The 20044-nt window shown below is 42.0% G+C and overlaps 1 pseudogene; it reads right to left on the bottom strand.

Annotated features, from left to right (window-relative positions):
- Positions 1–3488: 3488 nt before the first annotated feature.
- On the bottom strand, positions 3489–3572 carry LOC119295904 (annotated as a pseudogene).
- Between the last annotated feature and the right edge of the window lie 16472 nt (positions 3573–20044).

Below are 20044 nucleotides of genomic sequence, written 5' to 3' on the forward strand. Positions count from 1 at the left end.
CGGAGAGCCCCGAAGCTGGGTAAGATTCACCGGCATGCATGTTTTTGCCTCATCCCGTTTCCAGGCACCGGCAATGTTTTACTAGCTCCCACAATGATAAGCCACCCGTTGGTATATGTCGCACCTACCACCCGACAGGGGTGCTCTCCGCTTGTTTTGCGCCATTGTAGGTGGCGAGACTGGCTCGGACCGGGACCTTGTATGCCTGAGGGAGAAATCCCTTGGCCTGAAGCGACACTAACTCGCTATGCGGGATGGTGCAACTCTCCCAGTCCCCGGGTTTGGGACCGGAGGGGCGAGGGGAGGAGCTGCGACGGCTGGTCATGTTGGAATAGACCTTTGCTGGAAGCGCTCTGATGATAACTCGCGGAGAGGAGAAGATGTGGTTTGGACCTAAATCCCCATCCCGTTAAATAGGCGGCTCGTTTATACGGCTATGGGTGTGGATGTAAAAACGCCCTGGCTTTTCGCATTCGTTTGACACGTGGAAGACGGCCATTATTGGGCGTGGAAGCCGAGGAGCACTACATTACAAATATCGGACATTATTCCTACAGGTACACAGGATTTGGAGAAGAACCCGCCTTGCAATGCCGAACAATCTGCACGCCAGACTTGTCGTCATTGAAGCCTGGTTCGGGGGCTACTGAGGGATTCCTGGATTAGGGGGTGTTCGGGTAGCCGGACTATACCTTCAGCCAGACTCCTGGACTATGAAGATACAAGATTGAAGACTTCGTCCCGTGTCCGGATGGGACTTTCCTTGGCGTGGAAGGCAAGCTTGGCGATGCGGATATTCAAGATCTCCTACCATTGTAACCGACTCTGTGTAACCCTAACCCTATCCGGTGTCTATATAAACCGGAGGGTTGTAGTCCGTAGGACATAAACTCCATATACAACAATCATACCATAGGCTAGCTTCTAGGGTTTAGCCTCCTTGATCTCGTGGTAGATCTACTCTTATACTACCCATATCATCAATATTAATCAAGTAGGAGTAGGGTATTACCTCCATCGAGAGGGCCCGAACCTGGGTAAAAACATCGTGTCCCTTGTCTCCTGTTACCATCCGGCCTTGACGCACAGTTCGGGACCCCCTACCCGAGATCCGCCGGTTTTGACACCGACAGGGGGCACCGCCCCCCTCCTTGTCCAATTCATACTAGAGGGGGAGGGGACGCGCGGCTGCCCTGGCCGCCCCTCCTCTTCTCCCGCTAAGGCCCATTAGGCCCAATATATTCCCCGGGGGGTTCCGGTAACCCCCCGGTACTCCGGTATATGTCCAAAACCTTCCGAAACACTTCCGATGTCCGAACATAGTCGTCCAATATATCGATATTTATGTCTCGACCATTTCGAGACTCCTCGTCATGTCCGTGATCATACCCGGGACTCCGAACTACCTTCGGTACATCAAAACACAAAAACTCATAATACCGATCATCACAGAACTTTAAGCATGCGGACCCTACGGGTTCGAGAACTATGTAGACATGACCAAGACACGTCTCCGATCAACAACCAATAGAGGAACCTGGATGCTCATATTGGTTCCTACATATTCTACGAAGATCTTTATCGGTCAAACCACATAACAACATACGTTGTTCCTTTGTCACACTACAAGAAATATGTCAACTTGTGACCCTCACTATTGGTCTCTAAAAGGTCATTGATTTTCATTTGCAACCTTTTTTGACCAAAAACAGAAGGTCAAAAGCTGGCGGTCGTAAACTGAAATTAACGACCTTCTCTGTGAGAAGGTCGTGGAATTCCACGACCAAAACCAAAGGTCGTTGATTCTATGACCTTCTGTTTTGGTCGCTAGCTCTGTGCCCAGGCCACGTCGGATCCGACGTGGCAAAATTGCGACCAATTGAAAAGGTCGTTGATAAGATTCAGCCCGGTCCAATTCGACACTTTACATGGGCCGAGCCCAACAATTCAGCCTATTTGTGTTTTTTCTCATATTAATTTTGGTCGGGTAGATGGGCCAAGCCCAACATTTCAGCCTTGTTATTTTTGGGCCTAGGCCTTTTTGTTTTCTTGGCCTTCACCTTTTCACAATTGATTTTTAAGCGATTTTATCCACTTTCCTGAATTGTTTGATTTGGGGCCTTTTTAGGGCCCAAGTAGTATTTGTTTCATTTCTGATGTATCAGCAATTAATGAACTGATCCTCAAAAAAACAATAAATAATCAACATTTGCAATATTTCAATCACCCAAATTTTCACAAATGGCGACCAAAATGAGTATATTATATATATTACAATCCTGCATAGTTCACATCATCTAGTAATTTACAACACCCAGGAAGTGCAAACACCCAGGAACATCAAGGAACATCTCTGAAGTAAACACCCAGGAACACCCAGGAATAAACACCCAGGAACATAAAACACCTAGGAAGATAAAACTAGCTACAAAGATGAAGTGTTCCCTTCTTCGAACTTCTTTAGCCTAGAGCTCCTGTAGAAGAGAGGAAATTATGTTATCATGGCTGCCAATGAAAGCAATATCTTCCAACAAAGAACAACTAGGAAAAGAATAATGAACAGAATAATAAACAGATACACAAGCAGCTAGGAGCATGGTTAACAATAGTATACTATTGCTGAGGCATTAGTATGGATAACAGAATAATGAAGTATGGATAACAGGAACAATAGCTAATATAGTATACTACTGCTAAGGCATTAGTATAATGAACAAAACTTCCTGAAGTATACTACTCCTGCTGAAGTATACAGTTGCTGCTGCTGAGTTTGCATTAGTTTACAAATCTTATAGAATAATTTGTTTATGCTAGGAATGCATCAGTTTGTACAATACTATAAAGGGCAAATAAAACAACAGAATTGCATAGGGAAAATAAAACATTTTAACCTGCTGTTGTTCTACACTTCAACATGGATAACAAATCTAACAACAATGGTTGTCGTCATCCTTGCGTTGGCTAGTTAAAACTAAGAGCAGCAGAGCAAATATGTGTATTACGCAGACAAACAGGGGTGCTCCTGTTGGGTTGCAACATGAAAGAGCCAGGTTTTTATTACTGCTAAAAAATACTTAGCAACCACAACAAACTATGATCAAAGGAATGGCAACGAATCTAAGGGTTTATTTTTGGCAAAATATCCAAGGTTGAGAAATCCAAAAATGCAAAAAACACCGATCAACTGTAGTTGTTTAACCATCACCACACTAACGAACATGTGTTCAAGAGAGTTGTTTGATCCAAAGAATTGAAGACAAATAAACGAAAGAGAAATGTTTCAATTCTATTCAGAAGTATAGTCCAAGCAATATCTGACTTATGATGAAATGCATAGGTCCAGCCGATGACTACACAGCATCAACTACTTCAGAATTGGCTGGAGAAATGCTTATCCTTTTTATTCTTCAATGACGTAAAAAGAAATGCCAACACAGCACCATCAACAATGGACTCTCACCCAACTAATATACTAGAACTAGATCAACCAAGCATCAGTTTTAAAAAGCTCGGTTTAAGATACTTCAATGACGTAAAATCTCAGTAGCATCTCCTTGTAACATCATATGCTCAGCTGACAAACGATTCACATGCAACTCCTCTACATTATATCACACCAACACACGGAGCTGCATCTCTAGATGAGGAACGAAAAAACGTTGACGGCATGCTAAGCATTAGTTTTAAAAAGCTTAATTTTAGATCATCAAAGACCGGAAAGACCGCAGCGGTCTAAATGTTTCACATCCTCTGCCCAGCACAACATCATCATCGTCACGGAAAGGCCGCAGCGGTCTAAACAGTCAGCTATCCACAAAAACATAGTGACCCACATCACCAATGAGCTACTGTGAGCATGTAAGGACCAGATACAATGCAGAGCTACTAAGCAAATGGGATCGGGCAGAAGGGCAAAGAGAGGGAGGTGGCTACCTTATCCACAGGGGAACTTCCTGGTGGTGATGTTGAGTAGCATCCTGACCGGGCCCTTAACCTTCAGCTGCTTCTCCTTGGCGCCCTTCACCAGATCTGAAGTCACTGTTCAACACACGCACGCACAAACGCATCAGATCGGAGGCGCACAAATCCAGCCTCATCCAACCAAGCACTAACAAACACATGAATGATACTAACATAAGCCATATAGTACTCTTGGAAGTGTGTAGTGAATTTGCACAGGAGTACGTACGTACAACACAATAGAAACCTCAAGAATCATGGTGTGGAATACAATGAGGAATGTTTGTTTGGTCGAGGATGGGTCAGGCGCCATTGATCACGAGATGGGGCAGCCCAGGCTGTTGATGCAGTACTTGCTCACACTACCCAAGAACATCCTGTTCAACCAAAGGAACCGGATCAGCTTGTTTCTTTCATACACGAAAGGTGACGCATATCACACAAGCAGGCAGGCAACTGTCCTAGAAACTTCATGATCTAAATAGATTACAAGATGAACTCCTGGAAAAAAATCGCTAAATGAACTGATCTAGAAGGTTACTATAGTGCTACTACATGGCTGCACTAAAGAATGTGAAGATGCAGTTCTAGATACGTAGGATTTGAATCAATTTTGGCTGTACAAGTAGAGTTATTCACTGTGACCGTGAGAGATTTCCATGAAGCAGTGCAAGTCAGTTTTCAGTAGCTACTACTAAGACAGACTGCCTGAACAGTTCTATCCGCGGCATTCAGTTCTATGGAAAGAAAAATGCTATGCCAAGGCGCAAATGCGCTACAGATCAAGAGAAATTTATCTATACACATGCAGTTTCATGTATGCAGGAGCAGATGTAACACATACTTCACACTGTATCAGATTCATAATGACACATCCTAGCAAAACTGAAGCTAATTTCGATCACGCAGTTGCCGCCATGGGCAAAGCTCTGTAGCAGGCTCGCCTGGCCACTCAGACAATATCCTCGATCTGCAAGGGCAAGAACAAGAGTAAGTTTTGGTCACGGTAATAAGATGATGATATAAAAAATGATTGGCGGATGGTGAAATGTACACAATAAAGCATGTTTTATTGCTTCCTTCTGATTGCTCACACCAATAACATCCCGGTCCTATGTTTGCAGTACAGAAAGCCACAAAGAATTTGGTGGCAGGCAGAATATTTATGCTTCCCTTTTCAATGGAGCCCCAAACCAAATACACCCTCGTCAATAATGCAAGTCCGTAGATGCAATGCAACATTGGACCACTAAATGACTATGTAAAGCATGATAATGGCCTAACTAGATTTGAGATTACACACAAGTGGCAACTATACTAGTACAGTAGTGCACCCATGTCTCATGAAAAGCACGATCCTCGTACTGCAATTGCTTATCAGATCTAAACTACAAAACGAAATGGCTAGACACTACAGATCACATGCTTAAATTAGGAACTACGAATAGTTCATGTTCCTGATAAATTCAGAAGGGTCGCACAGATCGAACACTAATTGACGCATTCCCGGGGGGGGGGAACAATTAGACCTACACGGGAAGGTAATCCAGTAATCCGATCACGGTTCAAATTGCGCATCAATTACAGCCTAAATATTCCAGACCAGAGAAGATCTGACATCGAAAGGGGCGAGAGATGGGATGAGATGGGGTATGACGAACCAGGATGCCGTGCTCGAGGCAGTAAAGTTCCCAGCACGCATTGCCGAACTGGATTACAGGAAGTCGCCAGGATGCCGACGCCGACGAGCGTGGCCGGCAGGATGCCAAACACGAAGTCGCCAAAGGAGATGTTGTAGCTCCGAGGCGCGCGCCGTGGTGCTCCTGCCATGGGTCGGGCGCGCGAGGACGGTCGGGCTACTCCCGCTTCTCCTCCAGAGGCCTCCGTCGTGCGCTGCTCCCATGCGAGCCCTGCATGTCACCCAAGGAGAGGAGAGGAGCAATATGTTAGGAACCGTGGGAGAGGGAGGGGAGGCGCGGAGTGTCGTGCGCGTACGTGGTCATGGCGGGGCACGCCGCCATCCTGGCCGTGGACTACCTGCCTATGGTCGCCGGGCCGGCGAGACGAGGCGCTGCGCGACAAAATCCCAAGGACGGAGTGGTTGGTTGGCTGAGAGTGGATAAGGGTAGGGGAGAACGGGAGGGAGGGAGGAGCTCGATCTTGTCTATGGTGAGGGTCGCCGATGGTGGGCGGCGGTGGATCGAGATCTGAGGGAGGGAGAGGGTGACTTGGAGATGGGGATATGGGATCGAGGGGCGTGGGAGACGGTGGAGCAGCGATGCTCGGGGGTGGGGGTCGAGCTCCGCTGGAGGGAGGTGGCCGGCGCACGCAGGAGGGAAGGAGGAGAGGGGAGGCGACGGGGTTCGCCATGGGAGGGAGCGGGGAGGGGAGGAGGAGAGGAGAGCGAGGGGAGAAAGAAAGGAGGCGGGGGCTGAATGAAAAATGTCCACGAGGACTAGGGTTTCGGCTTAGGCGGGCTTGGGGTGAGGACAGCCGTTAGATCCGCAAAAATCCAACGGTGTTCCATCCACGATCTGCGTGAAATGCCCATGGACCAGTCAAAATGCAGTACACGCATACGCTGTCATGACCATCTAAATTGGTCATGATTAACTACAAAATTGGTCGTAGTTAACTAAAAATCAATTTTCTATTTTTTGAGTGCTCGAAATAAGTTTTTTTGTGAAGGACCTATAATATATTTGTTGCAAAATTGGATCAAATCATTTTTCTAAAATATTAGGTCATATTTAATTCACAATTGACCAAATAGTTGGGTGTAAAAAGTTTTGATCCACCTCTCGTGAAAAAAACAAATTTTCGCCGATTCAGTTGGAAGCGGGTCAAATTTGAACTGTAGCTGCCTTGTAGTTCGCTCTTTATTTTTTCCAAAAATCGTTTCTAGGTACATAAGTATCTATTAAATCAGAGAAAAACCAAAAAAAAAATTAAGATTCAACCACTAGCTAGGAACGGTTATTCCCGCCGTTTTGACCGCATTTTGAAACCGGCATAAAAATTTAAAAAAATCAAAAAATTGGGAAACCTACGTATTGTGTCGTTATATGTGGCCAAGTTCCCAGGAAAAATAACAAACTTGTAATACGTCAATTATTTTTAAAAAGTGTTCTCAGAAACGAGCTATCAAGTGTGGAGATCAATGGCTTTCAAGCCAAATGATCAATTTATGGCCACATTCATGGCATAGTTTGTGCAAATGATCTCATATTGCGCAAAAGGGTGCATATTGAAATGGCAAACAAAGTTCCCTAAGGAGGTTTTCATTTTCTTTGGACGAAAAAACCATTTTTCATTTTTCGAGTGCCCAAAAGGAGGTTTTTTGTGAAGGACCTCCCAAATAATTGTTGCAAAATTGGACCAAATCATTTTTCTAAAATACTAGGCCATATTTAATGCACAGTTTACCAAATGGTTGGGTGTCAAAAGTTTTGATCCACCTCTTTTGAAAAAGACAAATTTCTGCCGATTCAATAGAAAGCGGGTCAAATTTGAACTGCGGCTGCCTCATAGTTTGCTATTTATTTTTTCCAAAAATCATTTCTAGGTACAAAAGTATCTATTTAATTAGAGAAACACCAAAAAAATTCCAAGATTCAACCACTAGCTAGGAACGGTCAAGCCCGCCGTTTTGACCGCATTTTGAAACGGGCATAAAAAATCCAAAAAAAATCAAAAAATTGGGAAGCCTTCGCATTGTGTCATTATATGTGACCAAGTTACCAGGAAAAATAACAAACTTGTAATACGGTAATTATTTTTAAAAAGTGTTCTCAGAAATGAGCTATCATGCGTGGAGATTCATGGCTTTCAAGCCAAATGATCAATCTTATGGCCACATTCATGGCATAGTTTGTTCAAATGATCTCATATTTTGCACAAGGGTGCATATTGGAATTCCAAACAATGTTTCCTAAGGGACTTTTTATTTTCTTTGCACGGAAAATTCATTTTCCATTTTTCGAGTGCCCAAATTGAGTTCTTTTTGTGGAGGACCTACCATATATTTGTTGCAAAATTGGACCAAATCAATTTTGTAAAATACTAAGCCATATTTGATTCACAATTGACCAAATGTTTGGGTGTCAAAAGCCTTGATCCACCTCTGGTGAAAAAGACAAATTCCCGCCGATTCAGTAAGAAGCGAGTCAAATTTGAACTGCAGATGCCTCATAGTTTGCTCTTTATTTTTTTCAAAAAATCATTTCTAGATACATAAGTATGTATTTAATCAGAGAAATATTAAAAATTTTCCAAGATTCAACCACTAGTTAGGAACGGTCAAACCCGCCGTTTTCATCGCATTTCGAAACGGGCTTAAAAAAACAAAAAAAATTGGGAAACCTTCGCATTGTGTCATTATATGTGACCATGTTTCCAGGAAAATAACAAACTTGTAATACGGCAATTATTTTTAAAAAGTGTTCTCAGAAATGAGCTATCATGCGTGGAGATTCATGGCTTTCAAGCCAAATGATCAATCTTATGGCCACATTCATGGCATAGTTTGTTCAAATGATCTCATATTGTGTACAAGGGTGCGTATTGGAATTCCAAACAATGTTGCCCGAGGGACTTTTTATTTCCTTTGCACGGAAAATTCATTTTCCATTTTCCGAGTGCCCGAATTGAGTTCTTTTTGTGAAGGACCTATCATATATTTTTTGCAAAATTGGACCAAATCAATTTTCCAAAATACTAGGCCATATTTGATTCACAATTGACCAAATGGTTGGGTGTCCAAAGCCTTAATCCACCTCTGGTGAAAAAGACAAATTCCCGCTGATTCAGTAGGAAGCGGGTCAAATTTGAACTGTAGTTGCCTCATAGGTTACTCTTTATTTTTTCAAAAAATCATTTCTAGATACATAAGTATCTACTTAATCAGAGAAACATCAAAAGTTTTCCAAGATTCAACCACTAGCTAGGAACGGTCAAACCCGCCGTTTTCATCGCATTTCAAAACAGGCATAAATTTTTAAAAAAAATCAAAAAAATGGAAACCTTCGCATTGTGTCATTATATGTGACCAAGTTTCTAGGAAAAATAATAAACTTATAATACGACAATTATTTTTAAAAAGTGTTCTCAAAAATGAGTTATCATGCGTGAAGATTCGGGGCTTTCGAGCCAAATGATCAAACTTATGGCCACATTCATGGCATAGTTTGTTCAAATGATCTCATATTGTGCACAAGGGTGCATCTTGGAATTGCAAACAATGTTACCTAAGGGAGTTTTCATTTTCTTTGCACGGAAAATTCATTTTCGATTTTTTGAATGCCCAAAATGAGTTTTTTTCTGAAGGAGCTACCATATATTTGTTGCAAAATTGGACCAAATCATTTTTATAAAATATTAGGCCATGTTTAATGCATAACTGACAAAATGGTTTGGTGTCAAAAGTTTTGATCCACCACTTGTGAAAAAGACAAATTTCGGCCGATTCAGTAGGAAGCGGGTCAATTTTAAACTGCATCTACCTTATTGTTTGCTCTTTATTTTTCCCAAAAATCATTTCTAGTTATATAAGTATCTATTTAAACATAAATACATCGTTTGGTGGCGATACGTCGAGGTTTGGATGTGGCCCAGGGCCCCAACTCCAAAGCGCGTAAACTCGCATGCCCGCCGCGTGGTCACCGCGTGACCTTGGCGTTGACATGCGTTCTGGGAGGCCTAGGCATGTCTAGTGGGTTGGGCACTCCCCAGGTAGGTGCTAGGAAGAAAATTACAACAGAAGAATCTCATGAGGAGACTGACCTATGCTCAAAGATGAATTAGCAGTCATGTGTTTGATTAGCGGTACGGGAAATGCACATGGCCAATGGGCGTGAGTTCTGGCTGAGGATGATCATCTACTAAGGAGAATGTCTTAACAAATTTTTAGCTCAAAAGGAGGATCCTAGGTGGTACTTGCTTTGCAAAGTACCACGCCAGACAAAATTATGAATGTTGAAGCTGGGCTCAAAATAATGAATGGATTGAGCTGAAATTTGGTGGAGGATGGTTATTTGGGCATAGGAAAGCATTGTATAAAATTGATACCATTTGGACATGCCAAAGTAGTACTTCCTTCACAATGCTCTTGTATGGACAGAAACTTGGTAAAACTGGTGAGAGAGATTGGATGAATGAAATGAGCTCAAAATTGGTGTAGGTAAGTTACATAGGTATCGTCATGTGCTGGTAAATTTTCAGATCATTAGGGTAAGGCTAGCTAGTACTTACTTCAAAAAGCTTCTCTCGAGGTAGAAACTTTGGAAATTTCCGGAGAAAGATTTCCTAGGAAAATTTATCTGAATATTATCATGTGGCAATGATTTGGGTATGGAAGAGTGCCCAAAAAGTTTGAGGGTAATAGGAGGGGTCTAGATAACACTTGCTTTGCAACATGCCAATTTGGCCATAAAATATAAATTGAACCTGGGCTCACATAGATGATTTGACTGAGCTGCAATTTGGAGGAGGGTGATAATTTGGGCATATGAAGGAACTGCATAAATTTCATGTCATTTCGATATATAAAAAAGGTACTTCCTTCACAATACTTCTAGGTGGACAAAAACTTTGGAAATTTGCCGAGGAAGATTTGCTAGGCAAATGGAGCTGAATTTTGTCATGCGGTAATGATTTGGATAGGAAAGAGTGCCCAAAAATTCTGAGGGCAATCAAGAATATATAAATAGCACTTCCTTCATAAAGTGATGTTGTGAACAAAATAGGAAGATGAATATTGTTGAATTAGTTTTGAACTAGGCAAGGAAGGATTTTTACATATTTGATGAATATACGACTCAAAGAATTCATGAGATTTTTTTGGGAATTTTGGGAATGGCAGAAATATAGGTTGCTTCACAACCTAGGGCAAAAATTGACACATGGACATGACAAATAGGCAAAACTGATGAGGTGGCGCCAAGTCATACCAATCCACCACAATTTACAAGGTTATGACCATCTATATTGGTCATGATCAGCTATAAATAAGGCAGCAGACTAGTGTTGTCTGCTTTATGACCATTTCGTGTAAGGAAATTACGACCTTTCTAACCAAAATGGTCGCAATGGTCGGAACAGCTTTTGACCAATTGGTCTCAAATGGTCATAGATCTATGACCAATTCTTTCAGGGTCACTGACAGAAGGTCACTAGTTGACATGTTTCTTGTAGTGTCATCAGTATGTTACTTGCCCGAGATTCGATCGTCGGTATCTCAATACCTAGTTCAATCTTGTTACCGGCAAGTCTCTTTACTCGTTTCGCAATGCATCATCCTGCAACTAACTCATTAGTCACATTACTTGCAAGGCTTACAGTGATGTGCATTGCCGAGAGGGCTCAGAGATACCTCTCGGACAATCGGAGTGACAAATCCTATTCTCGATCTATGCCAACTCAACGAACACCATCGGAGACACCTGTAGAGCATCTTATAATCACCCAGTTACGTTCTGACGTTTGGTAGCACACAAAATGTTCTTCCAGTAACCGGGAGTTGCATAATCTCATAGTCATAGGAACACGTATAAGTCATGAAGAAAGCAATAGCAGTAAACTAAACGATCAAGTGCTAAGATAACGGAATGGGTCATGTCAATCACATCATTCTCCTAATGATGTGATCCCGTTAATCAAATGACAACTCATGTCTTTGGTTAGGAAACTCAACCATCTTTGATCAACGAGCTAGTCAAATAGATGCATACTACTGACACTATGTTTGTCTATATATTCACATATGCATTATGTTTCCGGTTAATACAATTTTAGCATGAATAATAAACATTTATCATGATATGAGGAAATAAATAATAACTTTATTATTGCCTCTAGGGCATATTTCCTTCAGTTAGTTCGCGGATGAAGCCGTGGTAGACGGTGGCAAAGGTATATTTCCTAGAGTTAGGCCAACTTCTCACCGGGATTTGAAACACGGCACAAATGGTATTTCTCCCGGGTCTAAGTTTGGGACCTTCTTGGAATTGAAGATGTGGCTCGATGACTACTCGGTTACGCATTATCGTCCACACAAGGTGGTTCACTCGGACGTTAATGTGCGTTACACGGTTGCATGTGAGGAGGATCCGTGTTCATGGATTGTGCGTGCAAGACCATGGAAAGGAGGGTCCACTTGGCATATAGTGAGTTGTGTACCAAGTCACATGTGGCGAGGGAAGAAGGTGGATGGCAAGGTTGTGTCCCCAAAAACACAGAGAACTCACGTCCGAGTTCATTGCTTACAGGCTTTCAACTCAATATCCTCACTTCCAACCATGAGCATTCAACAAGTCATGGACCTTGTGAAAGCCATCTTTTATTACAAGGTGAAATACGTTAAGACATGAAAGGGGAAGCAAGCCTCATTTTAGATGTTGTATGATAATTGAGAGAAAGCATACAACCGAATCCATCGTAGTGTGGCACCTTGCTGTCGAGCGCCACACAAAAGGGTCAGCTGAGCGTATTTTTTCTGAAAGCAGTTCAGTTTCTGAATTCTTTTCGTCCTAAGGTCAATTTTGTCATTTTTTCCTTTTTTGTAATTGATGAAAATTTTCTTGATTCTGCGAACAATTTTTGAAATTTATGAAAAAAGAGAATATTTAATTTTCTTAAAATTCAAGTTTTTGACAATGAAAGACGCCATAGAAAGTGTTTCGGGAAACCATACGGGCGCTATAGAAAGTGGGTTTTTTTTTTTTGAGACAAGCTATAGAAAGTGAGTGATCCTTCGAGAGACAATAAGGAAGCGAGCGACCCATTGATGGCTGGCCCACCCACGGGCGCTACTTGAGGGAGCAGATGTATCACTCACTATGAGCGATATAATTTTTTTCATACAAATATAACATTTTTGAAATGTATGATTAATTTTTTTTATACATGATCACTTAAAAAAATTGTTTGACGTTTAATTTTTTAATTCACGTTCCACAGTTTTCATATACACCTGGAACATTCTTTTCACATGTCTAACATATTCGAAATATATCATTAATTCTTTTTCAATTTTTTGTGTTTGATGACTACATTTTTTGTATACATTTTTTATTTTCATATATATCAAGGAATTTTAAATATTTTTGAAATATATCATTAACAATTTTTCCCGAAGTAGCAAAACAATGAAAGATTTAATTACATTTGTACTTAACAAAAATGCAAAAAAGATAAGGCGCTTGCACGGGCAGAATTCGGTCTCACGCCGCCACCGTCGAGGGCGATAGCTCCGGCTATTGCGACACACACGTGTTATTTGAAGGAAACAAGTAGTGCAATTTTTGCAAACTCGTTATGGCCTGCCTGGCCATGGACACGGCGCTGCACAGGAGAGATTTCTTTCCGCCTCGCTTGAAGCGATACGTAGTCGCGTCCATAACTACCCCACAATTTATTTTGGTGTTATCTTTTTTAGGCAAATTTTGGTGCTAGCTTGGTCTGGCTATCATTTAATTGAAAATATGGGCCGTCTACAGGGTTTCCACACCCGCGACAAATACTAAACTAAAATAAAAATAATAAAGTTTCTAAAGAATAATGAATTTAGGGCATTCGTATTACCCTTAAAAGAAATAAGATGAAACAAAAAGTGAAATAAAATTAAAATAATGTAACTTTGTAAGAAAGAATGAATTTGTGGCATTTGTATTACCCGTTAAAGAAAAATAAAACGAAACAAAAACTAAAATGGAACCAAAATAATGATTTTTTCTTAGGAAGAATGATTTAGTGGCATTGGTATTACCCTTTAAAGAGAAAGAAAATGAAACAAAAAATAAATAAAATCAAAATTATGAAGTTTTCTAAGAGATAATTAATTAGTAGCATTGGTATTATCCTTTAAGAAGAAAGAAAATGAAACACAAATTAAATATCAAAATGATAAAGTTTTCTAATGAAGAATGAGTTAATGACATTTCTATTACCTTTTAAGAAGAATGAAAATGAAAATAATATTATGCAAACAATGGAAATTGGCACACAATTAACACACAAATTATGTTTTTCATCGTATGCAAGAATAATCATATAATAGTGGTACTTCGGGATAAAGAAGTTTTGTAAGAAGGAATGAATTAGTGACATTCATATTACACTTAAAGAAGAAAGAAAAGGAAACAAAACTAAGAAATGAAAGGTAGATCGAATTAGTGATATTGGTATCACCTTTAAGAAGGAAAAATATATGAGAGAAATAATTTTTAAAACTTGCACACAACTTAGCAAATTTTTAATATGTATATGAAATAAACATATAGTAGTACAATTTTAACACTTTAGTACAATTTGTACACTTCTTCTATAGTAATTGCATCTATACATTTTACGCTCATCCAACGCCCCAAAAATACCCATGTAAAGTAGCTAAAAGTAAAAAAGGAAAACAGAAAATGCGTAGAAACGGGAAAAGAACTAGCATCATCGGCCTTTTATGCAGGCAATACAAAATGGGCTTAAGCCCAATAAAATATCGACTGACCCAGAACAGTGGTTTGTCAGACTATTTGGCCCAAAAAATGACAGCAGACACAACAGAGAAAAAAGAACAAGGAGCACGAATCTTGAAGCAGAGATCAATGGCCCGCTGGGAAACTAACGATAGCCGCGTCAGTGATCGCCGAGGAAGCAGCGAAGAAGAAGATCAAGAACGCCACCCCTCTGGTACCTCATCCTCGTCTGGTGCCTCGTGCATCATCTTTGGCCACCCCTACGGCTCCTACTTCGGTGCGTCAGGGTGCTGCTGCTCACTACAAGCGTTCGTGCCCGCCTAGTGGTCAATGAATTGCCTTCAAGGTAAAAAAAAACTGTCTATGCAATTTTTGAAAAATGTTGTACCAAATGTTTATGAATTTTTTAAAACATGTCCAAGTGTTTCAATAAATATGCTCAAAACATCTTTAAATAATGTTTACTCAATGTAAAACAATGTACGCATAATTTTAAAAATTGTTCATATCATTCAAAAAAGATTTTCTGACATTTAAAAAATTTCTAACACTTCACAAAAGTTTGTATGTTTAAATAATTGTTCATGGTATTTATGAAAAAGAATTACATATTTTTAAAATAATATTCAGCCATACATTCATAGAATATTCAATGCACATTTCGCAAAAATGATCAATGTGTATCTGAAAAAAGTTCAACGAACATAAGGAAAATGTTCAACATATATTTCGAAACATTTGGCAAAGTATCTGAAAATAAATGAAAGAACAAACAAATTTGGAACTAAACATAAATAAATAACGGATTGGAAACCTAAAAGAAAACCAACAAAATAAAACACAAAGAGAAAACAAAGAAAAAAACCGATATAGAAAACACAGAAAAAGATAATCTCGCACAGCAGAATGTAAAGCAGGTCGCTAACTTTCTATAGAACCTTCCTAAAATCGCTCTAATCGGCCAGCCCACTAAGGCGTGCACGCACATTGGCGAGACCAGGATACATCTCGCAGTCGGACGAGACTTGCCTGCTCCCCTCCCGTGTGCCCATCCGTACTCCCGCATACGTGGCTTAATTTGATTGGAACAAAATAGTGCCCGGTCCCACCCCCTTAAAATCAGGGGGGAGATGATTAGATTAGAAAGAAAAAAGAAAAAAGGACAGCCGTTGGATGAGGTGGGAGCATAGATGAAAGCACGGGAAGGAAGCAGGCAAGCCCGATCCCTCGCAGTCAGGGACATGTATCTCTCGCGCCCAATAAGGGCAGAGCCTGGTCTACGTGTAGGTCTAGGTTGCGACCAAACACACACCCGCATGCCGGTTTCGGAAGATTATAGAATTTTCTTGGATTATCTTTTTGTTTTTTATTTTCAGTCTTGCCTTTTCAGGTTAATTTTTTTAATCATTTATTCGCTTGTTACATTATGTAATAATTGATTTTTTTAATTTGGACATAATTTTGGAAATCCAGAATTTAAAAAATTGTGAACATTTTTTTTGAATTTGGCAACATTGTTTTGAGACTACATGAAACTTTATAAACTCAATTTTTGAGACTACAGTAAACCGATACAGAAAGCGCCACCCATCCTGCAAGTGGCGGGGGCCAATGCTTGACCGGAGTATGGCAGGTATTGTTTTTACATGTCTGACCTTCCCATGCGTACTTAGGTCAGACACACTAGATACGACATTGTTAAAGTTTAGTCGGCTAAGATTTAGGAAAAAAACTAGCCATAACAGCTCTATAAGGGAAAAAGGAACAGAGCCCTCGCTCCCATGTCGCGCCCAACGGGCGGCACCGGGGCGCCCAAATCCCTTTCTCCAGGAGCCCTTCTTCTCGCTGCTTCTTGCTGCCGTTGCCGCCGGCGTATGCGGCCGCGGTGGGAGGGCATGCTGCTCTCCAACGGATACGGCCTGGAGGGCTCTTGGTAGGCTGCGGGCACGATGCAGATCTGGAGGGGCGCTGGCTAGTCCACAAGGCTGCTCCTGGTGATGGATCTTGTGGCAATGGATCTGGACTGCTCTCCAGCGAGCGTCTTGTGATGCGGAGATGCGACGGATTCGGAGGCCATTGGCTGCTGGGAATCGGAGCTGCATCTCGTCTCGCGGCGGCGCGCTCAGATCGGGAGCTCCATGTACGGTTCTAGCGGCATTCCTCGTCGGCCCTGGGGCTACTCCAAGTCGTCAGCAAGGTGCCTCTTGTGGCCGCGTGATGCTGCGTCACCAAGCAGCGCCTTGCACCTGTGCAGGTTGGCGCGTATGAGTCTGCAGCGGCGAGGTGCTGTCATTCCGCACGCACCTGCCAACAGAGCTGTGGTGATTCAGATCTGATCGGTCCGACGGCAGTGACTGAAAAGCACTGCAGCGACTTCCTATGGCTGCATGACGACGGGCGGTGCGATGAAAACTATGGACGAAGACTTGAAGCAGAGGAATGGTTGGGCAGTGGCATCGGTCCTATCGCATGTAACTGCTAGGTTCGGCGGGAAGTGGTGGCGACAACACATGAGAGGTTTCGATAATGGTGCTACTCGAGCATCCGGTCTCGCGCTCCGGGGGCGAAAGCCTAGGTCAAGCCCGAGTGGCTACACCTCGCAATGAAGATGTTTTTCTTACATCGTTACCTTGTTGAAGGCATTGTTCGGATATGCTTGAACTGATTCTTTAGGGCAAAAACCTAGATTCTGGCCTTCTGGTTGGATCCAGTGATGACGGGATTCGAGTGTCGCTCCCTAATTAAAGGCAATGCTGTTGAAGAATCTCGTTGTCTATGTGGTGTCATGAGATTATTGGTGCGGGTATGGTCATTACTGTAGGTTGCCGATCACAGATTTGATCACTTTAGGGACTTTTCTTTTTTCCTCGCCTACACATAGCTTTGGTCCTATATGACTTTGCTAGTTGTTGGCATGTTTTCGTGTGTGTGAGTTGGTATTGGCTGTGTGCATCCTAACTATATAGAGGCGGATGTGTGTTCATTGTGATATGTATCTTCTTGATGCTTCATTTTGAGTCAATAAAATCCACCTTTTATTAAAAAAATAACAGCCTTATAAGGAGCAAGGTGGTTGCACTACTAGAAAAAGGGCTATTTGTCCGGTTCATAAGGCTCATATGTCCCGGTTGCGGAACCGGGACTAAACGGTCATTATTAATGCTCTTAGCCTTTAGTCCCGGTTCTTATACGAACCGGACAGATGGGCCTCCACGTGGCCACAGTGGCGAGCCCAGGCAGGAGGGCCTTTAGTCCCGATTGGTGCCACCAACCGGGATCAATAGGCATCCACGCGTCAGCTGTTCAGGGGCTAGGGTTTTTGTTTTTTTTTTCTGAAAGGGGGGTGGATTTGGGGGTTTTGTATGGTTAATTAAGGTGTTTCATATATTGTGTTAGGTGGCTAATTAATTAATAGAGATAAGTGTCCTCTCTTATCTCCGTGCTTGGTTGACGCTACGTACTATACCTATAGAGAAGCCCTCGACACACTAGCTAGTAAGAAAATGAAGGAAACCATTAAGTACAGAAGTTCGTCATGCATACCGAGAGAAGTGATCGACCTCTCCTTCTCTGAGAGATTGGTCGAACAACAAGTTTTCATATTATCTTTCCGATGCTACTGGCTACATACATATACAATATGTAAGATCTGTTACAAACCCCTAGCATCTGAAATAAAGTTCCACATGGTATTCTCCGGCTTTATTGATGACGTGGTCCAGAAAGAATCCCGCTAATTCCTCTTGAATTGCTTTCATGCGATCTTCTGGTAGGAGTTCATTCCGCATCTCTCACGTCTAATTTGAAGAAGGGGGTTAATATGTATATATGAATGAAACTCAACAGAAATGATGTTGTAATAAAATGAAATTGTGAATATTATTGCTTACGCACATCAAATTGTCTTTTAGAGTAGCCCCGTTTATCTTTGCAAGTCGCGTTGTAGATGAACTCGCACACGTAGTATCCACAGTAATCATTCCTTTGTTCGTGCCACAAGCACTTTACGAGAAATATAGGTCAATCAAGCTGATAATGAAGCATTATAAATGGCATTGATGAAAGTAGCTAGAATCAATGGGATCGAGATGCGCGGAACTAGCTAGCTAGTACTACTTACTTTCGGGTATGTCCATCGCAGCTCCCCCGGCAGTCTCGGAGCTTGTGCGGTGAATACTTTCCAAACCCTGCGAGACAAAGAAAACAATTACTTGATATCAGGAAATGAACAAAAAGTTGCTGATATGGTGCGATGATGATCGATTGAACTTACTTCTCGAGCATTTTAGTCATGTCCGCATAGGTCTCGGGAGATTTTGGTCTCGAGTCTAAGACGGTTACTAGTCCCTGCTCAAGCTTAATCTCCAGGAAAATATAGTGGAAGCTGCGCACGTATGCATAACTCATCAATTACATTACTATAACCTCACTCGAGTAATAAGGAAAGAGTATTTTATCTTTGTTTCGATTTATTATCAATGATTTGAGCAAGTTGGCCTCAGCATCATTGTTGTTCTTTTCAACCTCAAATTGATCTATGAGATTTGTGTTAATGAACCCAATATCATACATTTCTGCTTTTCTGCACTCGATGATCTTCAATCTGCATAATATAGTGAGGATAATCATATATACATGCAATGAAAGAGCTGAGCTATATATAGAGACTTAATGACAGAAGTAGTACTTACAAACAGTAGCAAGTGACCGTTAATTTATCGAGGGCCTTTTGATTGAACCACTGGAAGAACTCCTCAAATGGAACAGTCAACAAATCAATTCCAACGAGGTCGCGCTCCTCTCTAACTCTCAGATACAAAGTATATGTCCCCCCAGACTCTATGCAGGTTTTCATGTACCAATCATGGAATCTTCGTATCATCGTTGTTAGAGATTTTTCATCTTTGACAAGAGGCTTCCCGTAATGGTATTGGTGTTCTTCCACCTCCAAGAAATCATAATGTACATCATCGGGTAGGTAATCTTCAAGATTGCTATAACCGGGCACCATCCCCAGATCATTAGCGACAATATCGCTAGACACCTTGAGCGGGGGGCACAATTGGTCCGCTTGTTCGCTGAGCTAAGCAATTTTTTTCCCAACTCGTCGTTCTGCTAACCTTCGATCACTGATGGTATTTCCCGACCACTCCGCTTCGATATATACCTTTGAAGTAATGCGCTCATAGTTGTTTTTCAACGGAGACTTTGGTGGTTTCCTCAGGGCATTGATAGTGCGCTTTCCTTTCACCCGGTCTACCTTCTCCTCCGGAGGTGGATGTCTCTTTGCTTTCACCCCTTCAAAGAAGTCCTTCACTTCTTTTTCCACGATCTTCGCGTTTTCTTCCACGGGCCTCTCGTATGGTAACTTCTCTAGAGGCCTGGGAGGTGGACCGACTCTGTATTGCCTCCCGCCTCTGGTTGTACTGCTAGACGCCGGAGCAGACAGAGCGGCTGCGGCTGTCTTCTTTCGTGCTTGCTTATGAGGCGGAGGAGAAGGACTACGACGCGCCCGAGCAGCCGGGGCAGCGGCGGGTCTCTTCCGCCCTTGCTGGCGAGGCGGAGAAGGAGGAGGCTGGTGGCTGCTCGGGCGCGCCGGCGCGGGCGGAGAAGGAGGC

The sequence above is a fragment of the Triticum dicoccoides genome, chromosome 1A (assembly GCF_002162155.2).
Source record: "Triticum dicoccoides isolate Atlit2015 ecotype Zavitan chromosome 1A, WEW_v2.0, whole genome shotgun sequence".
Lineage (NCBI taxonomy): Eukaryota > Viridiplantae > Streptophyta > Magnoliopsida > Poales > Poaceae > Triticum > Triticum dicoccoides.